The sequence below is a fragment of the Saccopteryx bilineata genome, chromosome 2 (assembly GCF_036850765.1).
Source record: "Saccopteryx bilineata isolate mSacBil1 chromosome 2, mSacBil1_pri_phased_curated, whole genome shotgun sequence".
Taxonomy (NCBI): Eukaryota; Metazoa; Chordata; class Mammalia; order Chiroptera; family Emballonuridae; genus Saccopteryx; species Saccopteryx bilineata.
Window position 1 is genome coordinate 118,128,535 of NC_089491.1, and position 23,815 is coordinate 118,152,349.

Genomic DNA, 23,815 nt, shown 5'->3' on the forward strand with positions numbered 1-23,815 from the left:
GAATCAGGCAAGTCACTTAAGCTCTTCAAGCTTCCATTTCTATATCTATGAAATTCTGTAACATAAACAGCTATCTCATTAGGTTTCGCTGATTGCTTTGCGTGATTTCCATCATATAAGAAGTTTACTTTCTGGATTTAGTTTGCTAGAACGTTTCGGTTTGAAAAACACTTTCATTCCCCAAGTCTTCACCTTCCAGTGAACTAATGATTCTGCATTTCACATTTTTTGGATGTCATAAGAATATCTGTAAACCTAGTTAAGATGTTTTGAAAGAAGATTTTTCTAACTAATCAGCTGCAACATAAAACTTGGTACTTCCTCACTTTTAAGAATGAAAAAGAGCTTGAAGATCACAAAAGAAACATAAGTTTTAGGTTGAATGCAGTTCAAAGTTTTCTTTAGAAAGTGTTTCTTGAAGGCTCGGTTTGTTGTCCACTCTGTGGGTGAACTGATTTGTTCCATGTTCAGTTAGGTTATTCCCAACCAGACTGTGGAAACTGTGTCACTGCACAATTGGGTCAAACACTACATGAGAAATGAGGGACTAAAAGTAAACTAGTGAAAATATCAGTTCACTACTTTCCCAAATGAGTGCAAGATCTCTGTGGCTAAGTATCCAGAGACCCTGGTTTTTTTAAAGGTGAATTTCAAAACTGTAACTCTGGAACATAAGCTTTCTGGTTGTGTCTCAGTCTACTTTGCTGAATTAATAGAAAAATATCAGCATGCTAAATTATTAACTATTTCTTTCAGTAGATGTCATTTCATAAATATCTTATGAGTTGTAGAGAAGGTTTTGAAGGGAAGTCCCACAAGTAATTCCATTTTAGTTTTCTTAAGTGGTTTTATTCCTTCATCTTTTAATTTTTTTAAGTAAATCTAATGCTTCAAACCTGAGTTTTCTCAGCTTTCCCTGGCCTCTGGGTTGAAATAAGGGCATATTAATGGTGATATCCCACATTTTCCTGAATTGATTGCTCATCTTCAAGTTTAGCGTCTTGCACCTCCCCACTCAAGCCTCACGCAGTTATTCTGGAGAGTCTCCAGGGGTGTATTGCAAACAAGTCCGTCCACTATAGTTCCCAAGGAGCAGTCAGGAAGTCTTCTTCCCGTCCTCTGACCACCTCCTCCCAATGGTGATATCTGTTGTCCACTGAGCCGTTTGAGGATGGGGCATTTTCACCACCCATGCTGCTGGTGTCCATGGCAATAACACAGAGGACAGCGCTAGGAATGCCTCTTTCAGTGATCCCCAGCCGTCAATGCATCAGGTGCTGGAGCAGTCTGTTCCCTGGGCCGCTGAATGTGCCCAAACTGGGCTGCATCCCTCACAGAACAGGGAGAAGGCCCTGCCCTGTGGGTACCTTATCACTTGGGCGCAAAAGCTGTGCTTCTCCAGAGGGAGACTTTGTAAACTAGAGGCCTTATTGTCTGTTCGCAGCTTCTCTTGCTGCCAGCTCAGACATGAGTCCCTACGGTTGGGTCACCCTCCCCGGAGCTCTTCCTGTGAGGGGGCTCTTTCCTAACTCTCATGCAAATCATCTCATGTAAATAGATGTCTTTTTTTATTTTTATTTTTTTCAGTTCATCAGTGCACTTGTTAGAACTCCTTTGGTTTCAAATAAGGGACATCAACCTGAGCCAGCAGAAGTGAATGAAGGGACTGAATTACAAAGCTCTGGAAGTGTCTGGCAGTGAGATGGTAGGACTGCAGCTGAGCCTCAAGGAGAAGACAGGGGACTGGAAACACTGCAACAATGATGTTTCCTCTCCTCCTGAGTGGACTGGCTTGTCCTGATCCCCACTCCACAGGAAAAAAAACACTCTGTACGGGCTTTGCTGGGGAAATGCCACAAAATGGCCATTTCTGAAACATAAAGTGATGATGAAGGTGGAGAGTAGGGAAGGGGCTTGATGTGGATTTCAAAGATATGGGTAAGGGCCAGATAAAGGTTGACTCTAACAAGAGGAAACTTTCTCCAAAGGCAATGAATGGCAGAGTAGATCAATAAACATCTACCATGGTTAGATCATGCTGGTGGAATGCAGAGAAAGGGCTGAAGGGAGCAAGACAGCAGGTGGACATGTAGTTAGGACACTGTTCCAATATGCAGTCCTGGAAGGAGATTCAGAAGTCCTGCTGATAGCAGGCGTAGAGAGGAAGGGATGGACTGGAGAACTATTTAAGAGGTGGAATCACAGGACTTGGTCATAGACTGGCTATGGGAAAAGGGAGGACAATTCTAAAATGACTGCCAGGGTACTGGTGTTGAAAACTGGATAAATAAGAGTTACACGTATATGGACTGAGATGGAAGAAATGGGAAGAGGAACAGATTCTGGGTTTTTTGGAGGGGAGGAATAAAATGGTACACTTTCTATACCTGGCTGGGACAAACCTGACTTAAAAAATATATAGCAAATTAAGTCAAGTTTGTGCTTCTTGAGTTTGGAATGAGTAAAGGATGTTCAAGTGGTGATGTCCCAGAAGCTATGACCATTTAATTGTGTCACTCTGGAATAGTTATCACTGGCTACTTATGATCAACCTGGGACTCATCAGAATAAAATATGGTCATTCTGTCATGATACTGAATGATGTGATGCATGGAGAACAAGTAGTAAGAGGAGCAGTGGACAGAGGATGGAAGCCCGGAGAACTCCGGCATTCAAAGGGAGGGAGAGAAGGAACTGAAGAGGAAAAGCACATGAAGGAGATAGACAAATAAATATTTAATGGTGTTAAATACAATAGAAAGGGTTATTGAAATGACTAAAAGATATTCACTTATTCACCTGGGTATATAATATTTATTGAGCACCTACTATTTTCACCATGCTACCAACAGTTAAGAGATCAGGCTCTGGAGCCAGACTGCCTAGGTTTGAATCACAGTCCTGAAATTTACTAGCTGTAAGACTTTGGGCAAATCATTATCCTCTCTTGGGCTCCTATTTTCTCACGAGCAAAATGACAATAGTAACAGCAATATTTCAAGAGGATTAAGCAATTTATGACTATGGTAATAATATAATAAATACTATTATCCTCATGTATCAGCCACTCTCCTGAACAACAGAGATATAGCTGTGAACAGGATAGAATAAGTCCTTGCTCTTATAAAATTTCCGTTCTATTTAGAGGGAAGAAGAGTACAGGCCATAAACAAATAAACAATAACATTAAAATAAACAATAAAATAACAGATAAGTGCTAAAAATGAAAGGATGATATGATCAGGGGCTTGGTAAGCTGAGATAATGTAGAGGGGGTGGTCAGGAGAAGACTTTGTGAGGAGATGATATTTATGCTGGAACTTAAATGACAAGTTGGGAGAAAGCATGAGAGGATATAGGGGCAGAGAGTTACTGGTAGTCAGAGAACAAATGACCCTAAGATAGGAACAAATATGGTGCATCCACAGAAAAGAAAGAACCCACATTTATCTGGCATCATTGCTCATAGTCTTTTCACTATATCTCAGTCTTTCTGATGCAAGTCATATTAATAAAGCTACAGCAAATAGAAAGCCCTAAAATTTGTGTAGCAGATACTGCAAGTTGGTTCACTTAACACTTCTAACTCCTTCTATCAAGGTAGCTAAAAACTACATTCTTAGACTCCTTTGTAGTTGAGACTTAAGACATAGTTTCTGTGAACTTGTGAGTCATAGATGCAAGATGGCAGCTGAGCCCAGACAGAGCAAATTTTCTGCTAAGCTTGGTGGTAAAAGCATTTGGTTCTTCCAAGGCAGATGTTAAAACAGCTCTAGGTTGAGGTAGGGCATCTTCTTTTCTTCCTGTGTTGTTTCTGGCTGAGTAACATTCAAGCCTGCTTCTCTGACCTTCCCAAGATTCTATAAGCTTTTTAGTTTTTTCATGTATTTATTTCTGCTTAAGCCAGCCAGAATGAATTATATTTTCCGCAACAAAGAACCTTGGCATGTGAAATGTTCTACTAACTCTGAGCTCTCACCAGCTTCCCACCCTCTTTCCTCACACCCATTCTGTATTACTCTTTGGCGAATCTAGCTGTTTCCAAGAACAGAAATATCAACCCTACCCCAGACTTGGAGTAAAAGCTATTTTTCAGCTAGTGTGAAAGCTAAAATGCTACATAAATATTATCTTTGTCAGAGGAATATGATATCCTCAAGACTTAAGATGAAACAAATTATTATGAGATAATATAAAATAATTAAAGACTAATAATGATTAAATAATAAAAACAATAACACAGTAGTTACTTGTTCAATGTATGCTTACTAGGTACTAGGTAATAAAATAAGAGCATTGCGTGCATTCCCTAATTTTATCCTCAAAGTTCTACAAAGCATGTATTATTATCATGCTCTTTGAAAGATGAGAGATCTGAGGCTCAGCGAGATCCAATGACTTTCCCAAAAGCACACAGCCAGTAAGTTGTAGAGGCAGGATTTCAACTTGCAATCTAACACTAAAGTCATACACTTAAAACCATAAATTTGCTGGGTGCTGGACAATGAAATAAATGTTATTACATCTCCTCAATGATTATGAGATGGATACTATTTTCCTGCCATAGTAGATAGGTAATTGAGTTCCTTGAACCCTAGGTGATTTGCTCAAGGTTCCAGTGCTCTTAGTGGAAAAGCCACAATTAGAACCAACATCTTCTGCCCCAGGTCTAGAGTACATTCTACTAAACCACACTCCTCTTCCAATCTAGGAATGAATTTAGCTGCATATTACAGACAGCCAAAAATAAGAGTGGCCTAAAGCAAGAAAGCCTTGTGAAAGAGGATCAGAAAAAGACTGGGATGGTGGCTCCAAAAGGCAGGGACCAAGCTCCTTCAGGCTCTCCATCCCGCCATCCATAAGGTGTGGCCTCCTCATGGTCTGAGGCAGCTGCCAGAGCTCCAGCCATCACAATCATGTCCCGAGCAGTACAGCACAGGAAGGAATGCAGAGGAGAAAGCCAAATGAAGGGATTCAGAAGCTGCTACATTTACTTCTGTTTACATTTTACTGGACAAAATTAAGTCACATGGCCATAGCTAATTTTAAAAGAGGCTGAGGGAAAATAGATCTTTATTAAAGATACCTCAGTTAAAAATAAAGTACTCAGTTAAAAATAAAGTTTTTCCTTTCTTACAAGGGAAGGAAAATGGGTATGGGTGTAGGCAGATAGCAAGCTCTGCCCACTTCCTTTTGGTGTGCATCCCCAAAGGCTGATATAGCTGTCAGGTCCTAGCAGAATCAGATGGCCCACTCAGAAGAATGGAACTAGAAAGAAAGTGATGGAGAAATTATTTTCAAAGGCCTGGCACAGATTTAGGGAACTAGAAAGGGGTGCTGACACATCTGAAGCTAGCAACAGAAGGAAGGTATTCCCACCCCAGACCCAAAAGAAGAGAGAGGGGCCAGAGATGAAAGATCCTGATTTCTTCATCCTCCTGCCTGCAAGCAAATCCCTGAGTCCTACCTGAGGGCAAGGGAACCTGGGTGACACAGCCCTAGAGTCCAGCCCTCCAGGGACCCAGGACAGGTAGAGGAGGGCAGAGGATGGTGTGGGACAAAGGGGGAATATCCAGCACAGTCACCTCTGTAGGTGCACCAAGCCCAGTGTCTCTACATACCAGGACAGGGTGGCTGGCCCTCACAGTGGAAGACTTGCAGCAGTGGGAGTTTAAGGAAAGTCGCACTTCCAGTCAGGGCCAATGAGGGAGACCTTCCCATTGCGGTGTGGAGGTGATCGAGGAATGCTCTGTCCGCTCAAGACTTCTGGTGTAGAAACAAAACCAGAACCTGCCTCCTCTCTGGTCAAAGGTGGAAGAACCATTACCTGCTTTCTCTCTTTCTCATGGTACAGCTGCTGAGTGAGCTGCAGAGGGTGCAGGAGCGAGTGGGGGCCGGCGCTGGGAACACAACAAGCGCCCCCGTATGCACAACAAAGCAGCCGCAGGAGGGGCGCACAGGAGCAGGAGGACTGGGAAGATCGTCCTTCCACACTTTTGTCTCCTCGGACTCTGAATGTGAATGGTGTATTGTCTTACATTGCTGCTGTTTGAATGTGTTTTCTCCTTTACACTTCAGAAGGAATTAATGTCTAGAGTGGTGTTTCCCAACCTGGGGCCCACGCCCCACAGGGGGGCAATTCGATAGTTAAGGGGGGCAATTTGAAAATGGACTCGACAGGACTTTAACTCTTTTGCCCCAGGCCATTTAAATGCAATGCTAGATATCGGTGCCAAATTTAACAAAAAATGCAATTCTTAAATAATTGCGGTAAATAATTATTAAGTATAATTTCATTTGACGAGACCAAAATATCAACTGGGTGATTGGCGTCCTCAAGTAAACTTCATCCTGAGTTCACCGCAGAGCGTGCCGTCTGCCGCGGGGAACCCTGGACGTTTTAAAAACTCGCTAAACAACACAGTTATTCTCACCTAATTGGCCCATCGCAACTTCTGTAGTGTTTCACATCATTCAGTTGGTGTTAATTTGACATAAGTGTCAGTCAAAACTGTTGTAAAAGCTCGTTGATTTAATAAATATACATATATATATTGTATAGATATAATTGGTAAGTATTTGATTTTATTTTTATCAATATTAAACTCTTTATTAAGTACTTCTTGCATCGGGGCTAGAAAGCACTAATATTTTATAAATATTATTGGGGCTATAATAGTGCATGCACGACAATTTTAATTTTAGAAGCATAACTTCCCAGAAAATTTTGTCAAGTGGAAAAAATATAGATACCTTTTGATTTGCGGTGGTAGTGTAGTATATGTGTTATATACATTTAAATAAATATGAATTTTTAGTATACGTTTACTCTATGTCACATTGAATATATATATATTTTTTATTTATTTATTTATTTTTTTCTTCTGAAGCTGGAAACGGGGAGAGACAGTCAGACAGACTCCCGCATGTGCCCGACCGGGATCCACCCGGCACACCCACCGGGGGTGAAGCTCTGCCCACCAGGGGGCGATGCTCTGCCCCTCCAGGGTGTCGCTCTGCCGCAACCAGAGCCACTCTAGCGCCTGGGGCAGAGGCCGAGGAGCCATCCCCAGCGCCCGGGCCATCTTTGCTCCAATGGAGCCTTGGCTGCAGGAGGGGAAGAGAGAGACAGAGAGGAAGGAGAGGGGGATGGAGAAGCAAATGGGCGCTTCTCCTATGTGCCCTGGCAGGGAATCGAACCCAGGTCCCCCGCACTCCAGGCCGACGCTCTACCGCTGAGCCAACCGGCCAGGGCCTCACATTGAATATATTTTAACACATATTTTAATATTAGTTTTTAATTAATCTTATTTTTATTATAGCCCATAGTAAAATGAGTGGTGCAAGCAAGAAAAAAACTCGTCAACATTCGGAGGAATATTTAAAATTTGGGTTCATACCTGCTGTTCACGATGAACGGATTCCTTTTTGTCTTTTATGCCAGCAATGCTTGACCAACAAATCAATGAAACGAGGTCGTCTTGAGGCACATTTGAAGGCAAACATAGTGCTCATATTAATTCAGATTTGAGTTACTTTAAAATTTTAAAGAAAATTTTTGAAAAAAGAACAACATTAAAGTCTCTATTTACTGCTCATACTTCAACTAATAATCGTGTTCTTGAGGCTAGTTATCAAATTTCTTTATTCATCGCTAAAACTGGAGAAAATCACACTATAGGAGAGAATTTAATAAAACCATCAATATCAGCATTTCTTAAAATGGTTCTTGAAAAAGATGACAAAGATGTAAAAGCTATGCCACTCAGTAACAATTCTGTTAGCAGAAGAATAGACAAAATGAGTGAGGATATTGAAAAACAACTTATTGAAAAGCTGAAAACAAGAAAATTCTCCTTGCAAATGGATGAATCAACTTTGAGAGACAGTGAGGCAGTATTGATAACTTATGTAAGATATATTGATAAAGGACATTTTGCTGAAGAAATGTTGTTCTGTAAAAGATTAGAAAGCACCACTACCTCCAAAGATATATATAATAAGCTAAAAAACTACTTAGATGTCAATGATATACCAATGAAAAATAGAACATCTTGTGCTGCAGATGGTGCTCCCAATATGATGGGCAAGAAAAATGGCTGCTTAAAATTGATGAAAGATGCAAATCCAGAAATGATTCTTGTGCATTGTGTTATTCATAGGGAAAACTTGGTAGCTAAAAACATTTCGCCTGTTCTGAATGAAGTATTACATACAGTAATAAAGTGTGTTAATGCTATTAAAGCTAGTGCCAAATGTGAGCGTCTTTTCAAGCTATTTTGTGAAGAACAAAATGAAGACCATGGGAGACTTTTACTTCATACTGAAGTAAGATGGCTATCTAAAGGAAACTGTTTGAAAAGATTTATGGAACTGTTTGATACTCTTAGTGATTTTTTAAGCGACAAACCTGAAATGAAGTATCTGTTAACAATAAATGGTAAAGCATTTGTGAGTTATTTAGCCGATATCTTTGAAACTAAATATATTAAATAAGCAACTTCAAGGAACAAATAAAACTCTTGTCGATGCAAAAGCAAAGATATTTGGTTTCATTACCAATATTGAGTTATGTCAGAAACATATTAACAACAAAAACTTGAAAGAGTTTCATTGGCTCCAAAAATGTGAAGTAACTGATACCGCTTTACTTGTTATTTTCAATCATTTGAATATTCTATCGGCTGATTTAAAAGAAAGATTTTCTGATTTAAAACAAATTGATTTCCCAACATGGATGATGCAGCCAATGTTAGTGGATTTGTCTGATATATCAAATATGCAGTATCAAGAAGAACTCGCAGAATTGCAAAATGATGAGTCAGTTAAAGCTTTATTTAATATCAAAGGAGCGATGGCATGGCTTTGTGAGGAAACAGAAATCAAATACCCAAATTCAACCAAATGTGCAAGAAAACTATTGCTACCATTTCCATCTTCATTTTTAGCTGAATGTGGATTTAGTGCTGTAAATGATTTACCGGTAAAAAAAAGAAATCAGCTGGATATAACACAACGTGGAGACTTGAGACTAAAGCTAACCAAATTGGAACCTAATATAAAATCTCTGTGCAGCAAGCATCAAGCGCAAGGATCACACTAAATTAAAATAATAAATTAATATAGAAAAATCTGTATTAAAATTATTTGGAATTTAAATTTCTGTTTTTCAATATATGTTTTGAAATTTTACTTACTGTGTTTTGTTAACAATTTCATAGTGATTTCTTCCTAGAACCTATCATTTATGTTTATTAAGTGAACAAATCAATTTTTTAATGTTAAAAATTATGTATGTTACATAGGGGGGGACATAAAAATTTTAGAAAGGTTAAGGTGGGGCATGGCACAAAAAAGGTTGGGAATCACTGGAGTAAGGTGACTTAGCTAAGATTTCAGAGAGAGGATTCCAGAACCAATAAGAGCAGAATTCTCCAAGAGTCCTTCCTCCTATTGAATCTATCATAGTCTGAGACTTGGATACTCCCTAGGATGGTTGACTTAGGTCAACAAGAAGCATCCAGTGGAGGGGGACCTAAGAGGATGGTATTTAATTCACTTCTATATATATACATATATATATATATATATATTCATTTAACCCTGAAAATAGCTGAATAAATAGATGCCATGAATGTCATTTTTCTCATTTCACAGATGCAAAACTGAGTCATATAGTGACTACATAATATATCTAGTCATTTAACTAGTAAGTATTAGAGCCAGGATTTATATTTAGGACATCTGACTCCAAAGCATGTGCTTCTTAAGCATTTCCATATAAAAATCTCTTATTAAGAGGGAATGTGTCATTTGAAAAGGCTTCTTATATTTATTTCCCCCTGCCTCCACACCAAGATTTTTGATACATCCTCTTTCTGTCGCAAACCATTGTATTACTAGAAGTTAATGGCAGCAGCTGCCAACATAATATTCTCATTTTGTCAGGTGGTAATTTGTAGGGTCTGATTCTTCTACTTCAGAAGCAGACTGGGAGGCAGGAGGTTCCCAAATGCATCATAAGCTCTACACACTAATCAAGCTGCTACACTGCGTTCATTCTCTCGGAAGTCCCATCTGAAGTATAAACAATAATGTCCTACTCACAATATGTCTGACTCCTGTTTAAATATTACTTCCTCCGCAGGAACCACTGGATTTCTATACCCCTCTCCTACAGAGGCAAGGCTGTGCTTTACTCCTATGATTCCTGCATATTAATTTCCCTGAAGGGTAAGGTGCAATTCAATAATAATAGAAACCACATTTGATGCATAGTTGGTGCTTAATACATATTTGTATTTATTAACATGTAACCAACTTAAATTTATTGACTTTATAGGAATGAAGATGGTAAGAGAATTTATTTTCCTTTATGGTGCTTTTTCAGCTCTTAAAGTGAGCAGCTAGTAATTTTTTTTTTTTTGCCTCCAAGATACTTGTACCTCCAGTAACCAAGCAGATCAAAATTAGAGCAGCTCCTCAATTGCTTTTCATTCCAGAGCATAAAAATAATTCTCAAGAAAATACTGTGTGGTTATTATTTAGACAAACACTCTGTTTCCAGCCTGCTTTTCTCACAGATCTCTTTTTCTTCCATAGTCAAAGAAAGCACTGCAGTCCAGTTAGGGCAGAGACATCAATAGTTAAATAAGTGATTCACTCTGGAGAAAAGGACCCGGGCATTCCTGTCTAAGGAGCCAGCTTGATTCACTGTGTACAAGGATAGAGCGTTCCTTGCCTGGACTATTCACCACGTTTTTAAATTAACTGCCCAGCCTCTCAAGGCAGTGACTGTTCCAAAAGTAGAGCGATTTGAGCCTGTTGAAGTGATTGCTTAAGTAAGAGCTTTCTCCTCTCATTTCTGCTCAGGGATTGAGCTTTATAATCCAATATGGCAAAATTGGCATCCTCTCCATGGATAAGTGGCCCCAGAGACAAGGAGTACATCGTGGGCTCCTCCATCGGTGGCAAGAACTTGGCCTTATTGTCTCTACCCTCTCAGTTCTGCAGTGCCTAGCGCCCAGGAAGTGCTTAAGAAATCTTGGCTGAACTATTCAACCGAGGTGCATTGAGAGGACACACACTTATCATCTTCTCCTTTACCTCCCCCCTCCCCATTTTATCACCAGTCTCTATATCTTGTAGTCTATAATGTTCAAAACATTTAACCAACAATAGAGCATGGGCACTGACCAATCAGCCATTGGTTTAGAACAGGATCCTGAAGACCCCTCCTGTTATAGACATTTCTCTTATTTCCTGTTTTACTCAGGGGGATGTCGGGAAGGGACAGTGGCTACTTACTAACTGAATAGGAAATATTTAAAGATTTGAACAGCAGCACAGCTGTACTAGCACATGCCAGTTGATGGTATCTGTTCAATCCCCTCAAAGTCATCCAATATAATGCAGCCAGACTTTTTTTTTCCAAAATAGAAATATTATTTCCTCCCCCACATAAACATAGTTGTAAATATATAATAAAATAAAATGAGCTGGGGAGATGGTAGCTGTAACATAGTTTTTGAAATTTTTCTGAATCTCCAAATGAAGATAGAGAGAATGACTAGACAGTGAAACCCCAAACTCATGAACATGTGAGAGAAAAAAATCAGGTTACAAGTAGCTTCCCTCCCCCAAGTCCCCAAATGCACAAAGACCTGCATGGTGTTAATGTCTGGACAGAAGAAAGTAGAGGGGAGCAGTGGGGCATCTGACCAAACTGAGAACAGGAGAATCTCAAAACAGTCAACAGGCATCCACTGGCAAGCATGGCAGGCTGATGGGAGGACAGCAGCTGTACCTAAGGAGAGGTCTGCCAAGTCCACAGCAGAGAGAGGAGTAGGCTTGCTGTAGACACTGAAGGCGCTGGAGCCGTTTACCCCTATGAACTGCCTTGGCACAGAATTTTTATTTTTTATTTTTTTCATTAGTTTATTTTGTTCATTAGATTCCATATATGAGTGATCAGCCAGAATAATCATCAGCCAAACTGTTAACATTCAAGAATTCGGGGAAGATTATTCACAGGATTTTACATAAGAACAAGCTTCTGACAAGAGAGACTGGTAGAGAAGGAAAAATAAGGTTGTTTTTTTAAATTATGATAAAATGGTTGTTAAAAGGAAGAGTCTAGTATGTAATGGGTATATGACCATATAATGTAGATATAGCACAACTATTAAAAAATGGAGGAGCAGAATAGGGAGAGGAAATGCAAAACTGTTCTTATATGTTTTCAGCAATAATATTTAGTAGTATTGTTATTCTGAGATATTTTGGGGATAAATTAATTGAGAAAATATAGAGTATTCTAATTCTGTCATCTCCTGTGTTCTTAAGAACCAGGATTCTCATTTGGTATAAAGAAGATATATTATCTATATCTATATCTTCTTTATTCCAAATAAACACAAATTTATATTTGATGTATTAGTGTGTCTATATATCTGTCATACAGAACTCTCTCTCTACGTATAATATACATATATATTCTGTAGTCTACAGAATGTGTGTGTGTGTGTGATCTTATAGTCTTAGTTCTGTCCTCTGAGAAGTCTAAAAATTTTGTGACCTAAAAGACAAAAACATTATCCTTGGTGACAGCATGAATAGACAGACCTGGATAGCATTAGGCTAAGTGAAATAAGCCAGTCAGAGAAAGTCAAGTACCATATGATTTCACTCATATATGGAATCTAATGAAAAAAATAAACTAATGAAAAAAATAAAAAATAAAAATTCTCTGACCAAGGCAGAAAAATAAAGCATCCTTAGTACCAAAATTGTGGTCTTGAAATATCATTTACCCATAAATAAAGTTAAGGCTTTTTGAAGAAATGGATGATTCTCAGAGAAGTAGTTGATTCTTTTTGAAGAAATAGATGATTCTCAGAGAAGTAGTTGATTCTTACCTGGGACACAAAATATATAACATGAGCCTAGAACATTTGTCATACCTGATAGCAAGGAGAGTACCAAACACTTCTAGGGTCATGGCAGAAAAACCTCAAGAACTGAACTAAAGAGGCTCTCTCTGACCAAAGATGAGACAATGTGATCTACAGAAAGGACAATCATCGCAATTAATTCAAATCCATCAAATATGTTTAAATTCATGCAAATATCAAAAACAATAACTGATTACTTTCAGAGGTTAAGATGAAACTGATTCATTATTATGTAAACTGGTAAATAAAGAAATACAATCAAACATTTATCTTGACTTTTCTGCATAAACTGTAATACCTGGTAACCAATACCTCTTACGAAAGCATTTCAATTAATAAATAAAAAAGAAATGTAGAATTGGAACTCTTTTTTAGATTGTAATTATGTTTGTTTGTTTTTTACCGAGGTATGTAAAAAGCTTTCCTTAAAAAGGCAAGCTATTGAGGTATTGATCAACAGTTGCTAACATTACCAAAAGAGACAACCAGACATGATATGCCTCTTGGTAAAGACACAATACCACCTGTGACGTTGCCAAAAAGAATCTGAATCCAGCTGCCATTTTATAGGAAAGACAAGACAGAGGAAAAAATTGAAGTGGACCACAATTGTGCAAACAGTGAGGTCTAGACCATGGGAATCTCAACAAAACTAATGCCCCGGGGTTCTTCACCACTTACAGGAAAAGAAAGAAATGGAGGGGGACCCTGTAGATGAAAAAAGACTTAGACAACATGTTAAAGTATTAAAAATGGATATGACATCCAGAAATGCATGCATATGTGCTAATAAACTATAAAAAATATATAAGGAAATTGGTACTTTAAAAGTCAAGACAATATTTACTTTTGTGGGAAAGAGTAAGGGTTTTGGGTTATCTGGCAAGGTTTTAATTGTTGACTTGGGTGGTGGTTGCAAGGATGTTCACCCTAGTATCCTGAAAAGCTCTACATTTGTTGTTTGTATCTGTATTTTATTTTCAAATAACAAGGTTAAAAAAATGATACTGAGAAATTATAAACCTTTCCTTTAATTCTCTACTCCAACTTCAGAGACAAATAGTGTCAAAATTTTTGGTGTTTGTCTTTGTAGACTTAAAAAAAATGTTTTCCCATTGTTTTAAGGAAGGGGGAAGGGAGAGGAAAGGAGGGAGGGAGGGAGGGAGGGAGAGAGAGAGAGAGAGAGGGAGAGAAAGCATCAAGTCATTGTTCCATCTAGTTGTGCACTCATTGGTTGTTTCTCATTCATGCCTTTCCCAGATATCAAACCCAACCTCCACACACTAGGAGGACTCTATCCTGATCCATCAGGCCAGGGCTGTAGACTTTTTAATGCGTACATAAACATGTACAATAGCTAAGTTTTCCTAGATGAGAATAGGCTGCAGATGCAGTTTTGAAACCAACCTTTTCACTCAGCAACATATCATGGACATCTTTCCATATCAAATCATAGAGAGCAGCCATATTCATTTATGATTAGAAAGGGATTGTTATAAACTACACCATCTATTTCTTACCAAAAGTTTCAGGCAATAAAGGACAAAGAAGAGAAACAGAACAATCCACCAAATCTCACCACCCCAAAAAGTAGGGAATCCTACCGTTGTAACTATGTGTAGTGATGAATGTTAACTAACTTATTGTGATAATCATTTTGCAATATGTACAGATATTAAGTTAGTGTGTTGTGCACCTTAAGTGAATATAATATGTCAATTCTATCTCAACAGAACTGGAGGGAAAATTTTCACCACCCAAACATAATGTTTTAATATAACTCAAAAAGTCTATTTATATATAAAAGTAGGAGATAAGAAAAAGGATTTTACAATTATTTATCAAAATTGTTTTAATTGAAGTATTGAATTTATTTATTTTTAAAGAATTAAAATTTATTATTTTTTATTAAATCATTTAAAAAAATTTTCAATTACAGTTGACATACAGAAGAAAGAACTAAAAGTAAACTAAATTCAGTTTCAGATAACTTTATTTTTCCACTATGGGAGATATGTTTTTCAAGACATTCCTGAAGTAAAAAATAAATTAGAACATAAAAGGTTGAAGTTATGATATTTTTCTTGATTTGTATTTCAATTTTAAATCACTGCAACTGGTTACCTGCAGGTGAAAAGTGAGGTAATTTTACTTCTTCCATTTTTTCTTCTCCTGGCTCCTGATTTTTAAAAATCTATTATTTTTACTTTATCAGGATTTGTACAATTTACATTTTGTTCCATAGCTAGAAGTCAGTCAGTTGCTTGGTCTTAGTTCTGTATTAAAAGCATACCTGCCCAGCGTCAGTACTTTTACCTGTTACCTTGGCGTTTTTTGTTCCTGAATCCCCTTTACTAAACTCATCTCCTTGTCCTGATCAGTTGTATTTCTTTTTCCAAGAAAGGCTCATGAATGTTTTACTCTCTGAGTTCTTTCACGCTTGAGACATCAACCTATGGCTAGGTATAATATTCGTAGGTCATACTTTTTTCTTTCGAAACTCTGCTGACATTGCTTCTTTGTCTCCTGGCATTGAATGGTTTGGAAATATTTGTATCTATCCTACCCACCTTCATAAATGATTTGCCTTTTCTGCCCAGATGTCTGAATAAATCATGTTTCCCTTGAAAATGAGTAACTTAATCTGGGCATGTTTGTTCAATGTAGCTTTGTTCAATGTAGCTTTCTTCCTGGTATACTGTAGGAATTTTCTTCCGATTCAGTTCTTTCTTCATTTTAGGAAAAACATTCTTTTTTTTTTTTTTTAATATTAATATTTTTTTATTAAATTTAATGCAGTGACATTGATAAATCAGGGTACATATGTTGAGAGAAAATATCTCTAGATTATTTTGACATTTGATTGTGCTGTATACCCCTCCCGCAAAGTTAAATTGTCTTCTGTCACCTTCTATCTGGTTTTCTTTGTGCCCCTCCCCTCCCCTAACCCCTCTTTCCTTCTTCACCCCCTCCCCCCTCCCCCAACCCCCCCCGCCCCTGTTGCCATCACATTCTTGTTCATGTCTCTGAGTCTCATTTTTATGTCTCTTCTATGTATGGATTCATCTCAGTTTTTTTTCTGATTTACTTATTTCACTCCGTATAATGTTATCAAGGTCCATCCATGTTATTGTAAATGATCCGATGTCATCATTTCTTATGGCTGAGTAGTATTCCATAGTATATATGTACCAAAGTTTTTTAATCCACTCGTCCTCTGACGAACACTTGGGCTGTTTCCAGATCTTCGCTATTGTGAACAATGCTGCCACAAACATGTGGGTGCATTTCTCCTTTTCGAGCCGTTCTATGGTGTCCTTGGGGTATATTCCTAAAAGTGGGATAGCTGGGTCAAAAGGCGGTTCAATTTTCAGTTTTTTGAGGAATCTCCATACTGTTTTCCACAGTGGCTGCACCAGTCTGCATTCCCACCAGCAGTGCAGGAGGGTCCCCTTTTCTCCACATCCTCGCCAGCACTTATTCTGTGTTGTTTTGTTGATAAGCGCCATTCTGACTGGTGTAAGGTGATATCTCATTGTGGTTTTAATTTGCATTTCTCTAATGATTAGTGATGTTGAGCATTTTTTCATATGCCTATTGGCCATCTGTATGTCCTCTTTGGAGAAGTGTCTATTCATCTCTTTTGCCCATTTTTGGATTGGGTTGTTTGTCTTCCTGGTGTTGAGTTTTACAAGTTCTTTATAAATTTTGGTTATTAACCCCTTATCAGACGTATTGTCAAATATGTTCTCCCATTGTGTAGTTTGTCTTTTTATTCTGTTCTTGTTGTCTTTAGCTGTGCAAAAGCTTTTTAGTTTGATATAGTCCCATTTGTTTATCCTGTCTTTTATTTCACTTCCCCGTGGAGATAAATCAGCAAATATATTGCTCCAAGAGATGTTGGAGAGCTTACTGCCTATGTTTTCTTCTAAGATGCTTATGGTTTCACGGCCTACATTCAAGTCTTTTATCCATTTTGAGTTTATTTTTGTGAGTGGTGTAAGCTGGTGATCTAGTTTCATTTTTTTGCAGGTAGCTGTCCAATTTTCCCAACACCATTTGTTAAAGAGGCTGTCTTTACTCCATTGTATTTCCTTACCTCCTTTGTCAAATATCAGTTGTCCATAGAACTGTGGGTTTGTTTCTGGGTTCTCTGTTCTATTCCATTGATCTATATGCCTGTTCTTATGCCAGTACCAGGCTGTTTTGAGTACAATGGCCTTGTAGTATAACTTGATATCAGGAAGTGTGATACCTCCCACTTTATTCTTCTTTTTTATGATTGCTGAGGCTATTCGTGTCCTTTTTTGGTTCCATATAAATTTTTGGAATATGTGTTCTATATCTTTGAAGTATGTCATTGGTATTTTAATTGGTATTGCATTGAATTTATAAATTGCTTTGGGTAATATAGACATTTTAATGATGTTTCTTCTTCCTAACCATGAGCACGGTATATGCTTCCACTTGTTAGTATCTTCCTTGATTTCTTTTATCAATGTTTTGTAATTTTCCGAGTACAAGTCTTTAGTCTCCTTGGTTAAGTTTACTCCTAGGTACTTTATTTTTTTGGTTGTAATTGTGAAGGGGATTGTTTCCTTAATTTCTCTTTCTGACTGTTCATTGTTGGTGTATAAAAATGCTTCTGATTTCTGAGTATTGATTTTATATCCTGCCACTTTGCTGAATTTATTTATCAGGTCCAGTAGTTTTTTGACTGAGACTTTAGGGTTTTCTATATACAATATCATATCATCTGCAAATAATGATAGTTTTACTTTTTCTTTTCCAACTTGAATGCCTTTTATTTCTTCTTCTTGTCTGATTGCTGTAGCTAGGACTTCCAGGACTATGTTAAATAAGAGTGGTGAAAGGGGGCACCCCTGCCTTGTTCCTGATCTTAAGGGTATTGCTTTTAATTTTTGCCCATTGAGTATGATGTTGGCTGTGGGTTTCTCATAGATGGCTTTTATCATGTTGAGGTATGTTCCCTGTATTCCCACTTTGCTGAGAGTTTTGATCATGAATGGCTGCTGGATGTTATCAAATGCTTTTTCTGCATCTATTGAAATTATCATATGGTTTTTCTCCTTCTTTTTGTTTATGTGATGAATCACATTGATTGATTTACGAATATTGTACCAGCCTTGCCTCCCCAGAATAAATCCCACTTGATCATGGTGTATGATTTTTTCCATATATTGTTGGATCCGGTTTGCTAATATTTTGTTGAGGATTTTAGCATCTATATTCATCAGAGATATTGGCCTATAATTTTCTTTCTTTGTGTGGTCTTTGCCTGGTTTTGGAATCAGAATTATGCTCGCCTCATAAAAGGAGTTTGGAAGTCTTCCTTCCTCTTGAATTTTTTGAAATAGTTTGAGAAGGATAGGAGTTAGTTCTTCTTTGAATATTTGGTAGAATTCCGTTGTGAAGCCATCGGGCCCCGGGCTTTTCTTTGTTGGGAGTTTTTTGATAACTGTTTCGATCTCCTTTGGTGTAATTGGTCTGTTTAAGTTTTCTGATTCTTCCAGATTGATTTTTGGAAGATTGTACGTTTCAAGAAATTTGTCCATTTCATCTAGGTTGTCTAGTTTTTTGGCATACAGTTCTTCATAGTATTTTCTTACAATATTTTGTATTTCTGTTGTGTCAGTTGTTATTTCTCCTCTCTCATTTCTAATTTTATTTATTTGAGTCCTCTCTCTCTTTTTTTTGGTGAGTCTACTTAAAGGTTCATCAATCTTGTTTACCTTTTCAAAGAACCAGCTCCTAGTTTCATTGATCCTCTGTATTGTTTCTTTAGCCTCTATGTCATTTATTTCTGCTCTGATCTTTATTATTTCCTTCCTTCTACTACATTTGGGCTTTACTTGCTGTTCTTTTTCTAATTCTTTTAGATGCAGGGTTAAGTTGTTTATTTGAGCTTTTTCTAGCTTCTGAAAGTGTGCCTGTAGTGCTATGAACTTCCCTCTCAGCACTGCTTTCGCTGTGTCCCATAAATTTTGAGTTGTTGTATGCTCATTGTCATTCGTTTCTAGGAATTTCTTTATTTCTTCTTTGATCTCATTCTTAATCCATTCATTATTTAACACCCTGCTATTTAGTTTCCATGTGTTTGAGAATTTTTGAGCTTTTCTGCTGTGATTCATTTCTAGTTTCATGCCGTTGTGATCGGAGAAAGTGCTTGATATGATTTCAGTCTTCTTAAATTTGTTGAGAGCACTTTTGTGCCCTAACATGTGGTCTATCCTAGAGAATGTACCATGAGCACTTGAAAAGAATGTATATTCTGCTGCTTTAGGGTGAAAGGTTCTGAAGATATCTATTAAATCGAGTTGATCTAGTGTTTCCAATAAGTCTGCTGTTTCTTTGTTAATTTTCTTTCTTGAGGATCTATCTAGTGATGTTAGTGGGGTATTGAAATCCCCTACTATTATAGTATTGCTGTTGATCTCTCCCTTTAAATCCATCAAAATCTGTTTTATATATTTGGGTGCTCCTATATTAGGTGCATAGATATTTATAATAGTTATATCTTCCTGTTGGATTACTCCCTTTATCATTATGTAGTGGCCTTCTTTATCTCTTACTATATCCTTTGTTTTAAAGTCCAATTTGTCTGATATAAGTATTGCTACCCCAGCTTTTTTTTCATTTCCGTTTGCATGAAACATTTTTTTATATCCTTTTACCTTCAATCTGTGTGTGTCTTTTGTTCTAAGGTGTGTCTCTTGTAGACAACATATGTATGGGTCCTGTTTTCTTATCCACGCAGCTACCCTATGTCTTTTGATTGGATCATTTAATCCATTTACATTTAAGGTTATTATTGATTTGTAGTTGTTTATTGCCATTTTCTTCTTTAAAGGTGTATTCCTTTTTCTTTTTCTTTTTTTCTGTATTCTTTTCCCACTTTATCTGTTCACACCAGGCCCCTTAATATTTCCTGCAGCATTGGTTTGGTTGTAATGAATTCCTTGAGTTGTTTTTTGTCTGGGAAGCTTTTTATTTCTCCTTCAATTTTAAACGATAGCCTTGCTGGATAAAGTAGTCTTGGTTGTAGGTTCTTGTTCTGCATTACATTGAATATTTCTTGCCATTCCCTTCTGGCCTCAAGTGTTTCTGTTGAGAAGTCAGATGTCATCCTTATGGGGGTTCCTTTGTAGGTGATAACTTTTTTTTCTTTTTTTTTTTATAAATTTTTTTTTAGATTTATTTATTCATTATAGAGAGGAGAGAGAGAGAGAGAGAGAGAAGGGGGGAGGAGCAGGAAGCATCAACTCCCATATGCGCCTTGACCAGGCTAGCCCAGGGTTTCGAACCGGCAACCTCAGTGTTTCCAGGTTGACACTTTATCCACTGCGCCACCACAGGTCAGGCATAACTTTTTTTTCTCTTGCAGCTTTTAATATTTTCTCTTTATCGCTTAGCTTTGGTATTTTAATTATGGTGTGTCTTGGTGTAGGTTTCTTTGGGTTTCTCTTTAATGGAGTCCTCTGTGCTTCTTGGATTTGTGAGAGTTTCTCTTGCATTAATTTAGGGAAGTTTTCAGCTATGATATGATTGAACAATGTCTCTATCCCTTGTTCTTTTTCTTCTTCTTCAGGAACCCCTATGATGTGGATGTTATTTCTTTTCATGTTGTCACAGAGCTCTCTAAGAGTTTCCTCTGACTTTTTGAGTCTTTTTTCTCTTTTCTTCTCTGCTTTCATGCCTTCATTCCAGTTGTCTTCTAACTCGCTGATTCGATCCTCTGCTCTATCTATCCTGTTTTTAATTCCTTCCATTGTGGTCTTTATTTCTGATATTGTATTTGTCATCTCCAACTGATTCTTTTTTATACTTGCTATTTCTTTATTTAGGTTTTCAAACTCCCCCTCCATTGTTGTTCTAAGATCCCTAAGCATCCTTACAATCATTATTTTGAACTCCGCATCTGGAAGTTTGATTATTTCCATATCACTCAGTTCATCTCTCAAAAGTGTCTCTTGTGGTTTCATTTGGATTGCACTCCTTTGTTTTCTCATCTTCTTTTTTTTTATTTGTAGAGTTGATTGAGTCTAGGCTTGGTGTTGTCTGCCTCCAGTTTTCAGTTGTGTTATTTTTAGGTCTTCGTGGGTTGGTATCAGCTATTATTTGTAATCCACTTTCGGATTTGGGCAGCTTTGATGTCTTGATTTGTTTGTTTTCTTAACAGGTGATAGTCTTGTTAACTGATCTCAGCAGGGGGCTTCCTTGAAACTGTATCCAGGAATGCTGTGGGTGTAACCTGAGATGCTGAAGGTCTCTTCCTCCAACTAATCTCACTGGGGGCAGGGTTTTTTCTCTCAGCTTCAGTAGGGGGAGGTGTATCTCAGATCTCCATGGAGACCTGAGTTACTGCCCCTCCTCCCCACTTCTTGTTTTCAGCTGTGTCTTGTTGTGCTGATTGGAGCTGGATAGATGTCCGGAGATCTCTGATCCGGAAGCACTTCAGCTCTGTTTTGTGAAAGGTTCAGTCCCTCCCCCAGCTATGGCCGCCTCCAGCACGAAAGAGTCAGCTTTTTTATTTTGTTTCTTGCATACCTTAGCCCCTCACAGTCTGTCCCTCTCCCTGTCTTTTCCACTTGGGAGATAAGCTGGTCTTTTCAACCCACCTTGCTCCCTGGCCGCCAGGTAAGTGGCTGTGAGCAGTAGTTTCTGCTCTTTTTCCTCTGTGAAATCCTCTCTGGGCTCTCAGCCTCACCCCCCTCCTTCCCTTCCTGTAAGCAGAGGAGATTCAGGCACTCCTTACCAGGATTATTGTGGCTTCCTCTTTGCTCCTTGGTTTTTGAGAGCTGTTCTTGCAGTTCAGTGTTGGTTTTTCATGCTGATTTTTTCTAAATTGATTTGTATTCCAGTTTGGTGTTGAGAGCTTGGTGTCTGTGCATCCACCTACTCCGCTGCCATCTTCTCTCTCCAGGAAAAACATTCTTATATTGTATTTCTGCATGCATATTTGGATTTTCTACACCAGTTAGGGACACCGATTATCCTTATGTTTGATTTTCTCCTGGTTCCCTTATTATTTTCTCACTAATTGCTTTACTCCCTCCGCGTTTTCCCTTTATATTTGTCATAATCTTCTCAGGCCTTTTATCCATGCCATTAATTCAATTTTCAATCATGTCTTTCCTGTTACTTGGTGTTGGGCAGATAAAATGTATTATGCTCACTTTGTTAAAGAGGCCGTTGCCCAGGTGATATTAATGTGTGTTGAGAATTGTTGTAGCCTGAGGCTTGGTTTTGGGATTAAGCCTGTCCCACCCTTTTTGGTGTGAGGTGGTACAATCCTATCATGCCTCATAAAAGTGATTTTGTATTAGAGACTTCCCCATTATGTATATTGGATTAAGGGTTTGGATTTCTACACTATAAAATGGGAACGGAGCGGGAGTTTGCTCTTGGTTCCTGAGGTTAGCATGAGAGAGCAGAGAGAATAGAGCCAACAGCGGGAGGAGGCCACGTGGAGAAGGCCAGGAGAAGCAGCCAAGATGGCGGAGTGCTGAGTGAGATGCCAGTTTGTGTAGAATTTGTATTTGGGATAAGGAAGGAGAGATGGGGAACTGAGGAGAATAAGTCTGGTGAGCTAGAAACCTTTGATTCTAGGAAACTCGGATAAGTCAGTGGCTTTGTGAGCACTGAGTGTGACTGGGTTTTGGAGCCCAGTGTGTATTTTTACTTGCCCGCTGGGTGCAAGGTAGGATTAAAGGCTATGGCCCACCAGTTTTTGGCTCCATGGTTTCTTTACCGACTGTCCGAATCCAATGCGAACCTGCACTGGCCAGACGGCTGCTGTGATAGTGGCCCTGGCCCTGCCTGCTGGCTTTACACTTGGCATTTCTAATTTATGTGTTAGATATGTAATGGTGTTTCAGTTCTTGATTCATTTCCTTAGCTTTGGAATATCTTTTCTTACTCTTCCTCTGTCATTTTGTCATCTCGATTTTGAGGTCTTCTCTCAGGTTCATATTCTTATTAAAGGGCTTTTAGTGCAAGGCACTCCCTGGGTATCTCTTGTATTGTGGAGTTATGTTTCCTTCCAGACTACTTTTTCCATAGTACACCCATTATCCTCCTTCCTCTCCATCCCTCTGCTCCCCTTTTTGACTGTTGCCATGGTAAATTCTTTTCATCTCACTCTGATTCAGGAGAGGCAGCTCCAACCAGGTCTTCTTGTAATTGTTATATAGTATGAAGTCTCCTTGCCCCATGCCTCACCTTATCTAGGGTGAGTCTGTTGACCTGTCTCTGAGCTTGTTTTTGTTCATTACATTAAGTATTAGGAAAAGAAGAGTCTGTGTTCTTCTATTCTACTATTTTTACCCTGAAATTTTAGCAAGCTTTTTCTAAAATGCAAGTTTTATCCTGCCACATCTTGTTTAAAGTTCTCTGGTGGTTTATCATAGCTTTCTTTTAGGGAAAATGTCTAACACTCTTAACTTATATCCAAGGTCCTTCATTATCTGGCCCCCCTACCTCCCTAGTCTAAGGTCTCTCATCATTCTCTACCTCATATGTTCATTGCTCATGGGAGGCTGTTTGCTGAGCCTGGATCTGCCTTAGAACACTTCTCAACACTGGTAGCCTTTTGGTGATCTGTTCTAATTAAGCCCATTCATCCTTGAAAACTTACTTCCAGTGTTTCTTTTTTTTTCTGGGAAGTTTCTTCTCTGAGAATACTCCTTCTTTTGTCCTCTCTTGTGCACTTCAGATGCCCCTCTTTTGTACTTTTCTGAATAGAATTTGTCATACTTTATTGTAGTTGTCTTTTACAGTATAGTATAATGGATTTTGGAGTCAGACTGCCTGGGTTCAGAACTTAGCTCTGCCACTTGCTA

General features: G+C 38.3%; 1 pseudogene; it reads right to left on the reverse strand.

The window, feature by feature from the left end:
* Nucleotides 1-23,815, reverse strand: part of LOC136322299 (small ribosomal subunit protein uS5-like) — a 65,232-nt pseudogene that overhangs the window by 36,931 nt on the left and 4,486 nt on the right.